Source organism: Bufo bufo, chromosome 2, assembly GCF_905171765.1.
Source record: "Bufo bufo chromosome 2, aBufBuf1.1, whole genome shotgun sequence".
Taxonomy (NCBI): Eukaryota; Metazoa; Chordata; class Amphibia; order Anura; family Bufonidae; genus Bufo; species Bufo bufo.
Window position 1 is genome coordinate 349,855,831 of NC_053390.1, and position 12,282 is coordinate 349,868,112.

General features: G+C 46.7%; 1 long non-coding RNA gene across 1 annotated transcript; it reads right to left on the reverse strand.

Moving 5' to 3' along the window:
- Positions 1-1,868: 1,868 nt before the first annotated feature.
- Positions 1,869-9,758, reverse strand: LOC120991626. Its single transcript, XR_005776737.1, has 4 exons — positions 9,747-9,758; positions 9,131-9,137; positions 2,698-2,705; positions 1,869-2,009 (listed from the first exon to the last, which is right to left on the reverse strand). It is a non-coding gene; the product is annotated as an uncharacterized LOC120991626 (long non-coding RNA).
- Between the last annotated feature and the right edge of the window lie 2,524 nt (positions 9,759-12,282).

Here is a 12,282-nt window from a genome sequence, read left to right on the forward strand (position 1 = left end):
ATAAAGGTGGCACAATGTGGATTATTACTATGAAGTGGACACAATGGGGATTATTACTGTGAAGGGGGCACAAAGGGGATTATTACTGTGAGGGGGCACAATGTGGGCATAACTACTGTGAGAGGGTACACATCTGTACAAAACTACTGTGAAGGTTGTACAATGAAGGCAATACTACTGTGAGGGGTGTGACACAGTGAGGGGGTTGTGTCTGGCAAGGCAGGTATTTTCTTCCCAGCATGTGCGGTTGGGCTGGTTTCCAGCCAGGTGAGGTCATATACCGGACTGGAGTTTAAGTGCCGGTCCTGGTTTTGGCAGCAACTGGCTGTCCTTAAATAGGCAGCTGGGCTCAGCAGAGATGTCTCTGTTTTTGGGATCTGAGGCTTTGTGCAGTGCATGAGGGCTGAGAGCTGCAAGCTGGGAAAACAGGCCCCCTAAAGCCTGCTGTGGACTACTGGAGGCAGAACTGCCAGCAAGGTGAATTGTGTTATATGAACTTTCCATTGTGTGTGAATTAACACCAGGACTGCAAAGTTACGTGCTGTTTTGTGCAATTGCCTCAAGTGTGAATAAACACTGACGTTTTGAGTTAAGAACTTATATTTTGCCTCTGTACTGCGCCCACTTACCCTATCTACCAGAGCTAAACTCCAAAGGGGGTACCATTTTTTTAAAGTATGGGTGGGGGGGGGCAGAATAGGCACGCCACTGATCTTTAGACTGTCTAGAGCTATATCTAAATCTATGATGATGTCCAAAACCATCGGGTTGTCAGCAGGTTTGACTGACCATCTAATATGTATGGGGCCTCCCGACTCTTTCCCAGCAGCAGATGTCGGGGGAATATAAGGATCGGGAAAGTTGGATTTCAGCTGCCCAATCCTTTTGTTCCGGGGGTGATAAGCAGAGGCGTAGCGTGGGGGGGGGGGCCGGGGGGGCAGTCGCCCCGGGCGCCACTCTGCAGGGGGCGCCGTCTGCGGGGCTGGCACAAGTTAAATCGCCGACGCTGTGTTTTTTTTTCTTCACACAGAGTTCGGCTGCAGAGCAGAGTGAGGAGGCGAGAGGGGGCGGGGCATGCACGGCAGTTCCCGATAGGCTCCGCCCACCTTCCAGACGGGAAGTACAGTGCAGACTGCAGAGCCAGGAGCCGGAGGCAGCAAGAAGAAGCAGAAGATCATGGCTGCAGCTGAATCAGTAGGAGACTGTAGTCCAGCCATGAGCCTAGAGACAGTGATTCAACTTGAATTACTTAGTGGGGGCATTGTGCACTGTCTGTGGGGACAGTATTACTTTGTTGGGGCCCTGGGGCGCAAATTAGTGCCCATTACGTAATTTGCCCCCCAGTGCCCCCACTAAGTAATACTAACTGCCCCCACAGACAGTGCACAACTCACTGCACACTGCCCATTACGTAATTTGCCCCCCAGTGCCCCCACTAAGTAATACTAACTGCCCCCACAGACAGTGCACAACTCACTGCACACTGCCCATTGCGTAATTTGCCCCCCAGTGCCCCCACTAAGTAATAGTGCCCCACAGACAGTGCACAGTTGTGGCAGTATTACTTAGTGGGCCACTGGGGGGCAAATTACGTAATGGGCAGTGCGCAGTGAGTTGTGCACTGTCTGTGGGGGCAGTATTACTTTGTTGGGGCACTGGGGGGCAAATTACTTAATGGGCAGTGCCCATTACGTAATTTTCCCCCCAGTGCCCCCACTAAGTAATACTAAGTGGCTGAACAAATGCATGCCCTCGCAGGGGCAGCAGTGCAGCACAATCCACCATTATCCGGCCGGCCAGCAAGTACAGGAACAGCCAAACAGGAGGAGTCAGATCGATGACGGCCAGGTAGGAATCAGGAGAAGATGTTAGAACTTAGATGGATGGATCACAAGTAGGGGGCGTGGAGCGGGCGGCGGCTAGTCGGGATTCGGACTCGAGAGCACCGGCGCCCCCAGGCAGAGTGCGCTCTACGCGGTGGCCTACTCTGCTTATAGGTGGCGCCGGCCCTGGATTCAAGCGACCCTGAGACAGAGTGAGTGACAGTCAGTGTCACTGTCCCAGAGTCCCAAAGTCCCACCCTGAGTGTGTAATTAGGTCAGTAGTTTACTTTGTTGGCATGGGCTGAGGGCAGGCAGGCTTTAGGGGTAATATATGATTATATGAGTTAAGTGCCAGTAAGTGTCATGAGAGCCAGGCCAAGGCTGCCAAGCAGATGGCACCATGGCACTGCAGTCAGAGTGCTGGTGAAGGATGACCAGGGACACTGAGACAGTACTGCCTCTCTGGGATGCCATCTGCCCATCTCTGCTGTCCATATACCAGGCCTACCCTGGTATATGGACAGCAGAGATGGGCAGATGGCATCCTCTGGGCAGTACTGTCTCTCTGGTCATCCTTCACCAGCACCCTGACTGCCACGGTCCTGCTTTGCCTGGCTCTCATGGCACTTCACTGCCTCGTGCTTGGCTATCAGCGCTGAGTGACTCAGTCACACTGCAACATTGACTGAGTCACTCAGTGCTGATAGCCAAGCATGAGGCAGTGAAGTGCCATGAGAGCCAGGCCAAGCAGGACCGTGGCAGTCCGGGTGCTGGTGAAGGAAGACCAGAGAGACAGTACTGCCCAGAGGATGCCATCTGCCCATCTCTGCTGTCCATATACCAGGTCTACCAGCATTAGCCATTGATATACCACCTGCCTGCCTGGTCACCCCACCTAACACTCACGGAGACAAGTGACTCAGACTGTTAGGTGTGGGGGGACCAGGCGGTATATGAAGGGGTAATACTGGTAGGCCTGGTATATGGACAGGAGAGATGGGCAGATAGCATCCTCTGGGGGTTGTATCTTACATGGGACTGTATGCTGGAGGAGCTGAAGGGAGAGTGATGTGTTTTACATGGGACTGTTTGCAAGAAGGACTAAAGGCAGGGGGAGTGTTGTATCTTACACAGGACTGTATGCTGGAGGGGCTGAAGGGGGCCATAATTATTACTATAATACTACAGAGGTGGTCATTATAATAATAATACAGAGGGGGCCATTATATATTATAATTATACAGAGAGCATTATACTTATGGGCACTACAGGGGAAGGGGACCTCTGTTATCTGAGGATGATAGTAAAGTGAGGAATCTAAAACATTTTCTGCAAAACTTTGCAGAGACGAGACATGGCTGAAAGAAGGTGTCATGATGGTCCTATCTCCGAATGAGGACGTTGATGAAAGTCTACATCACAGGAGATGTCACTGGATGTAACAGGTATGGTGCGGTATTCTCCTGTATATTTCATAGCAATGTATGTTATGTCCATCCAAATATCTGTTTCACGGTAGGGTAGGGGGGAGGGGGTATATAGAATTTGTCCCACACTGCCTCAGCCTGGCCCCAGACTTGAGGTCACACTGTGTGTGTTCTGAATTCTGGGGCCTCACACCCATCTACTACATTATCTGTACTCAGAGTTATCACGTGTTATCTGTGGTGTTACATAGGACTGCAGGTGACATCCATTACATTATTTGTTTAAAAAAGGGGCGTGGTCACAGGTTGGGGGGGGGGGCGCAATACTTGGCTTGCCCCGGGTGCTTGTTACCCACGCTACGCCACTGGTGATAAGTCATGGGTCAATGTCAGTAACTTACACACACAGTGCACACTTGACATAGTCTCGCTGCATGCATACAAGACACAGCTCTGCAACATGCACACAACTAGGGTGGCCAGATGTCCGGTTTTAGGCCGGACAGTCCAGTTTTCTGGCTCCCCAGGGCCTGGACAGACACAGGGATGTCCACCCTTGCAGTAGCTCACGCTAAGACAGCAACACTGCGCTGTCTGAGCGTGAGCTGCAGCAAATGACTGAGGCTTCTCTCAGCCCCAATCAGTTACTCGAGCCGCAGACATGGCTCCATGTGGCTGACTGAGGGGGAGAGAAGCATCCCGGCTGCCCCAGCTCACCTTCCAATCATAAATTTCTTCCCACTCCTTCCCCCGTTTTTTTCCTAGCGGGCGACGGGGACGTGGCTTCATGGAGGCAGGGCGTGGTTTATCGGTTTGGGGGAGTGGACGGTGAAGTCCAGCTTTCTGGGATGAAGCCAGTGGCAAACAACAAACACTGATATAGGTAAACAAGCACAATACTGCTATATGCACACAACAAACACAGCTTTACTCATTTCCCTGCACTTCCTGTCTGGCCCCGCCCACTGGTGACATCCTGCAAGGTTCTTGCATTAAAGAGCTTTCATCTCAGCTTTTACCTGGAAGCATAGGGGGGACCTTCAGCCTGAGGTATTCTTTCTTACTATCACAGTCCTCTTGCTGCATGTGCTGAAGGATCATTCAGCCTTCTCTCCTGCCTGCACTGTGGGACACACAGATCGGTGATCGGCAGGTAGAGAGAGACGTGTGCTGACACAGGATGAAAGCAGTCAGGGTGATCTGACACTTTTTAGCAAGATTTCTTCTTATAGTCTGGAAAATACAGTAAATAATCTAATAATCCTAAATATACACATAATAATCCTCTCCCGACTCTCCCATACACCTACTCTCTTGGTTCCGCCAAACATTTATGTGCATGCAATGGGGAGGGAAGATAAAACCACTCCCAGAAACCTGGCGGTGGTTTATCTCTTGGCAGAACTAAAGGATCAGGCTAAAAATTTTACTTCGCCCAATCCTTCTCCCCCTCAGCATCATCAGTCGGGAGCTCCCCATGCACATTAGACTGTTGGCAGAACCCAACAGTTATGTGTAGTACCCCAGAGGGAACACTACCATTCTTACACCTAGCTACTGTCTCTAATGGCTAGCAAAGAATGTCATCTATGTCTTTTTTCCAGGTCCTCTTATACTGTGCCTTAATAATATTGTTATGCAACTGTTATAACATATAATGTGCCTAAATGGCGTAACTACCGAGAATGCAGGGGATCCAGCTGCTTTGGGGCCCAGGTTGACAAGGGGCCCGTTTGCCCGGGAGCAGTGTCTCAGTGTCAGACAGCATGAGGATTATGTCAGGCCGGGCCCTTCACTTACAGTGCGGTCACATCACCATCAGTCCCTGACCGCCGACAGCCAATCCCCCCTCCATTTGTCAGCCCTATAGAGAAAGCTGTTTATATGTATGTGTCCGGACTCACTCAGGCGTGCAGGCTCAGGAGGACCACAGGGCTGCAGAATTACACGTCAGCAGGCCCGCTGAGCCAATGAGGAGCCGGCTCTACACATGTGCCTGCTGACGTTGATTTATGCTGCCCATCGGTCCGCGCTCAGAAGGAAGCATGCAGAGGGCAGGAAAAAAAAAACTCTCTACATGCTATCAGCTTTGCTCCTCGTCCTCCGTGCCTCCTGACTGCTCCTCTCCTGCAGTCTCCAAGTAGAAAGAGTAGAGAGATAAGTAACCAATCTGTGTTTGTTATGTGTGTGTGTGTGTGTGTGTGTATATATATATATCGATGTATGCATGTATATATGTGTCTATATATATATATCTAGGTATGTATATATGTCCATATTTATCTATGCATGCATGTGTGTTTATACAGTTGCAAGAAAAAGTATGTGAACCCTTTGGAATGATATGGATTTCTGCACAAATTGGTCATAAAATGTGATCTGATCTTCATCTAAGTCACAACAATAGACAACCACAGTCTGCTTAAACTAATAACACACAAAGAACTAAATGTTACCATGTTTTTATTGAACACACCATGTAAACACTCATAGTGCAGGTGGAAAAAGTATGTGAACCCCTAGACTAATGACATCTCCAAGAGCTAATTGGAGTGAGGTATCAGATACTGGAGTCCAATCAATGAGATGAGATTGGAGGTGTTGGTTACAGCTGCCCTGCCCTATAAAAACACACACCAGTTCTGGGTGTGCTTTTCACAAGAAGCATTGCCTGATGTGAATGATGCCTTGCACAAAAGAGCTCTCAGAAGACCTACGATTAAGAATTGTTGACTTGCATAAAGCTGCAAAGGGTTATAAAAGTATCTCCAAAAGCCGTGCTGTTCATCAGTCCACGGTAAGACAAATTGTCTATAAATGAAGAAAGTTCATTTCCAGCAGGCCACAAATGTGCATGTGTCTGCTCAAACGGTCAGAAACAGACTCCATAAGGGTGATATGAGGGCCCGACGTCCACAGGTGGGGGTTCGCCACTGGCGCCCTGTGCTCTTCACAGATGAAAGCAGGTTCACACTGAGCACATGTGACAGAGTCTGGAGACGCCGTGGAGAACATTCTGCTGCCTGCAACATCCTCCAGCATGACCGGTTTGGCATTGGGTCAGTAATGGTGTGGGGTGGCATTTCTTTGGAGGGCCGCACAGCCCTCCATGTGCTCGCCAGAGGTAGCCTTTAGGTACCGAGATGAGATCCTCAGACCCCTTGTGAGACCATATGCTGGTGCGGTTGGCCCTGGGTTCCTCCTAATGCAAGACAATGCTAGACCTCATGTGGCTGGAGTGTGTCAGCAGTTCCTGCAAGACGAAGGCATTGATGCTATGGACTGGCCCGCCCGTTCCCCAGACCTGAATCCAATTGAGCACATCTGGGACATCACGTCTCGCTCTATCCACCAACGTCACGTTGCACAACAGACTGTCCAGGAGTTGGCAGATGCTTTAGTCCAGGTCTGGGAGGAGATCCCTCAGGAGACCGTCCGCCACCTCATCAGGAGCATGCACAGGCGTTGTAGGGAGGTCATACAGGCACGTGGAGGCCACACACACTACTGAGCCTCATTTTGACTTGTTTTAAGGACATTACATCAAAGTTGGATCAGCCTGTAGTGTGTTTTTCCACTTTAGTTTTGAGGGTGCCTCCAAATCCAGACCTCCATGGGTTAAAAAATGTGATTTCCATTTTCTTTTTTTGTGTGATTTTGTTGTCAGCACATTCGACTATGTAAAGAACAAAGTATTTCAGAAGAATATTTAATTCATTCAGATCTAGGATGTGTTATTTTTGTGTTCCCTTTATTTTTTTGAGCAGTGTATATACACACATGCATGCATAGATAAATATGGACACATACATACCTAGATATATATATAGACACATACTGTATATACATACATAGATATATAATATATATATAGAGACATATATACATATATATATTATATATCTATGTACAGTCGTGGCCAAAAGTTTTGAGAATGACAAAAATATTAGTTTTCACAAAGTTTGCTGCTAAACTGCTTTTAGATCTTTGTTTCAGTTGTTTCTGTGATGTAGTGAAATATAATTACACGCACTTCATACGTTTCAAAGGCTATTATGGACAATTACATGACATTTATGCAAGGAGTCAGTATTTGCAGTGTTGGCCCTTCTTTTTCAGGACCTCTGCAATTCGACTGGGCATGCTCTCAATCAACTTCTGGGCCAATTCCTGACTGATAGCAACCCATTATTTCATAATCACTTCTTGGAGTTTGTCAGAATTAGTGTGTTTTTGTTTGTCCACCCGCCTCTTGAGGATTGACCACAAGTTCTCAATGGGATTAAGATCTGGGGAGTTTCCAGGCCATGGACCAAAAATGTCAACGTTTTGGTCCCCCGAGCCACTTAGTTATCACTTTTGCCTTATGGCACGGTGCTCCATCGTGCTGGAAAATGCATTGTTCTTCACCAAACTATTGTTGGATTGTTGGAAGAAGTTGCTGTTGGAGGGTGTTTTGGTACCATTCTTTATTCATAGGTGTGTTTTTGGGCAAAATTGTGAGTGAGCTCACTCCCTTGGATGAGAAGCAACCCCACACATGAATGGTCTCAGGATGCTTTACTGTTGGCATGACACAGGACTGATGGTAGCGCTCACCTTTTCTTCTCCGGACAAGCCTTTTTCCAGATGCCCCAAACAATCGGAAAGAGGCTTCATCGGAGAATATGACTTTGCCCCAGTCCTCAGCAGTCCATTCACCATACTTTCTGTAGAAGATCAATCTGTCCCTGATGTTTTTTTGGAGAGAAGTGGCTTCTTTGCTGCCCTTCTTGACACCAGGCCATCTTCCAAAAGTCTTCGCCTCACTGTGCGTGCAGATGCACTCACACCTGCCTGCTGCCATTCCTGAGCAAGCTTTGCACTGGTGGCACTCCGATCCCGCAGCTGAATACTCTTTAGGAGACGATCCTGGCGCTTGCTGGACTTTCTTGGACGCCCTGAAGCCTTCTTAACAAGAATTGAACCTCTTTCCTTGAAGTTCTTGATGATCCTATAAATTGTTGATTGAGGTGCAATCTTAGAAGCCACAATATCCTTGCCTGTGAAGTCATTTTTATGCAACGCAATGATGGCTGCACGCGTTTCTTTGCAGGTCACCATGGTTAACAATGGAAGAACAATGATTTCAAGCATCACCCTCCTTTTAACATGTCAAGTCTGCCATTTTAACCCAATCAGCCTGACATAATGATCTCCAGCCTTGTGCTCGTTAACATTCTCACCTGAGTTAACAAGACGATTACTGAAATGATCTCAGCAGGGAAATGCAGTGGAAAGGTTTTTTTGGGATTAAGTTAATTTTCATGGCAAAGAAGGACTATGCAATTCATCTGATCACTCTTCATAACATTCTGGAGTATATGCAAATTGCTATTATAAAAACTTAAGCAGCAACTTTTCCAATTTCCAATATTTATGTAATTCTCAAAACTTTTGGCCACGACTGTATGTACAGTACAGACCAAAAGTTTGGACACACCTTCTCATTCAAAGAGTTTTCTTTATTTTCATGACTATGAAAATTGTAAATTCACACTGAAGGCATCAAAACTATGAATTAACACATGTGGAATTATATACATAACAAACAAGTGTGAAACAACTGAAAATATGTCATATTATAGGTTCTGCAAAGTAGCCACCTTTTGCTTTGATTACTGCTTTGCACACTCTTGGCATTCTCTTGATGAGCTTCAAGAGGTAGTCCCCTGAAATGGTCTAGCATTGTCTTGCATTAGGAGGAACCCAGGGCCAACCGCACCAGCATATGGTCTCACAAGGGGTCTGAGGATCTCATCTCGGTACCTAATGGCAGTCAGGCTACCTCTGGCGAGCACATGGAGGGCTTTGCGGCCCTCCAAAGAAATGCCACCCCACACCATTACTGACCCAATGCCAAACCGGTCATGCTGGAGGATGTTGCAGGCAGCAGAACATTCTCCACGGCGTCTCCAGACTCTGTCACAACTGTCACATGTGCTCAGTGTGAACCTGCTTTCATTTGTGAAGAGCACAGGGTGCCAGTGGCGAATTTGCCAATCTTGGTGTTCTCTGGCAAATGCCAAACGTCCTGCACGGTGTTGGGCTGTAAGCACAACCCCCACCTGTGGATGTCGGGCCCTCATATTACCCTCATGGAGTCTGTTTCTGACCGTTTGAGCAGACACATGCACATTTGTGGCCTGCTGGAGGTCATTTTGCAGGACTCTGGCAGTGCTCCTCCTGTTCCTCCTTGCACAAAGGCGGAGGTAGCGGTCCTGCTGCTGGGTTGTTGCCCTCCTATGGCCTCCTCCACGTCTCCTGATGTACTGGCCTGTCTCCTGGTAGCGCCTCCATGCTCTGGACACTACGCTGACAGACACAGCAAACCTTCTTGCCACAGCTCGCATTGATGTGCCATCCTGGATAAGCTGCACTATCTGAGCTGTGTGGGTTGTAGACTCCGTCTCATGCTACCACTAGAGTGAAAGCACCGGCAGCATTCAAAAGTGACCAAAACATCAGCCAGGAAGCATAGGAACTGAGAAGTGGTCTGTGATCACCACCTGCAGAACCACTCCTTTATTGGGGGTGTCTTGCTAATTGCCTATAATTTCCACCTGTTGTCTATCCCATTTAGACAACAGCATGTGTACTTGATTGTCACTCAGTGTTGCTTCCTAAGTGGACAGTTTGATTTCACAGAAGTGTGATTGACTTGGAGTTACATTGTGTTGTTTAAGTGTTCCCTTTATTTTTTTGAGCAGTGTATATATATATATATATATATATATATATATATATGTATGTGTGTCTACATATCTATGTATGCATTTATGTCTATATATATATATATATATATATAGACCTTTGTGTGTGTATATATATATATATATATATATATATAATGTGTGTCTTTACGTGTATAGGTACCTACTGTCTGTGCCTATGCATGTATTTGTCTCACTCTATTTCTCTCTCTCTCTCTCTCTCTATATATATATATATATATATATATATATATATATATACCTTTGGAAAATGAGGAAGCAGCACACTGTAGATACGGGGGGTGCACGTCCGGCCAGTGTGGACCAGCACCTGGGTCCAGTTAAATGGAAAGGAAAAAAAGCCAGCAGCACCCCAGATGATTGAAGAAAACGTGTGGTTTATTGACCCAAAAAATGAAGCAACGTTTCAACAGCTCATTGCTGTCTTTATCAAGCCTACTGCACATGTGCTACAAGCAAGTGATATATAGGGACATTGATCAACAGAAGATTAACATCAATTGAGAATATATAAGCAAAAAAACATGAATATAATGATGCTTGTGAATATACAAATCCATGTGGAAAACCTCCACAGTTTAACAAATATAGTGCATATAAAAACATAAATATAGAGTACAACATTCTTGTATTACATAGAGAAGATCCTAATGAGTGCAGGTGAACACAATATCTAAGTGAAATTAAAAGAACTCACTGTCAGCTGTGTGACTGTATGCCATTTGCATCGCATGTTCGGCGGCGTTCCCATTCACCCACCGCGCATACGCGGGAGGAACAAATATCGCGATCCTGCCGGCGTCCACACACTGAATGGAAACCACAACAAAGATGGCTGGAGTAGCCTCACACGTAATGTGCGCATGTCCAGACCGCAATAGAGGCTGCAAATTAACATGATCCGTTATTGTTGGGTGACATCCTTTCTCACCGATTACATATCCTCCTCATAGCCTTTCTCATTGGGTTGATAAGGCGCTGAATTAAGCGACCATTCATGTAAAATTATGTTGGTTGCAGTTTGGCAGTGTCCTAGACCCTATTTATTAGTATATTGACCTCTTGATATGTGTTTCCTGCTCCTTATATCTATCTGGTATCCATGCACATAACTATGAGTATGTATCGACTGATTTGCAGCCTCTATTGCGGTCTGGACATGCGCACATTACGTGTGAGGCTACTCCGGCCATCTTTGTTGTGGTTTCCATTCAGTGTGTGGACGCCGGCAGGATCGCGATATTTGTTCCTCCCGCGCATGCGCGGTGGGTGAATGGGAACGCCGCCGAACATGCGATGCAAATTGCATACAGTCACACAGCTGACAGTGAGTTCTTTTAATTTCACTTAGATATTGTGTTCACCTGCACTCATTAGGATCTTCTCTATGTAATACAAGAATGTTGTACTCTATATTTATGTTTTTATATGCACTATATTTGTTAAACTGTGGCGGTTTTCCACATGGATTTGTATATTCACAAGCATCATTATATTCATGTTTTTTTGCTTATATATTCTCAATTGATGTTAATCTTCTGTTGATCAATGTCCCTATATATCACTTGCTTGTAGCACATGTGCAGTAGGCTTGAGAAAGACAGCAATGAGCTGTTGAAACGTTGCTTCATTTTTTGGGTCAATAAACCACACGTTTTCTTCAATCATCTGGAGTGCTGCTGGCTTTTTTCCTTTCTATATATATATTTATCACTGTGTTATTTGTAGTGTTAGATAGGACTGCAGATAAAACTTTTACGGAATATCCACAGGAGTCACATAGATTCAGATACCACAGGTCCCATTCTCCCATAAAAGTAAATGGAAGGTGCCACCTCTCCATACACTGCCATAGGAGTCAGCATCTGTCGCACTTTTATTGTAAATCCACAGAAACATTAGAATTCCCCTTTAATTATGGTCACACGGTATTGCAGGTTACCCCGTGGTTGCTTAATAGGAATGCACCATTAGTAAGAGATTGCCCACCTTTCATGATGTATTGCCCAGCTACCTAACTTCTCCGCTCAGCAACAGCAGAGGCTTAGAGGGAACACTGCCCCCCTGGCTTTTTTAGTGCAGCCCCTGGCCCTTATCTGTGTGCCCCTGGCCTGTGCCCCCCCTGGCCCTGTTTGGACCTCTCTGGCCCTGGCCCCTGTCTGTGCCCCCCTTCCCCGGCCCCTGTCTGCATCTCCCTGGTTCTTGTCTGTGCCCCCTCTGGCCCTTATCTGCACCCCCTGGCCCTTATCTACGCCCCAT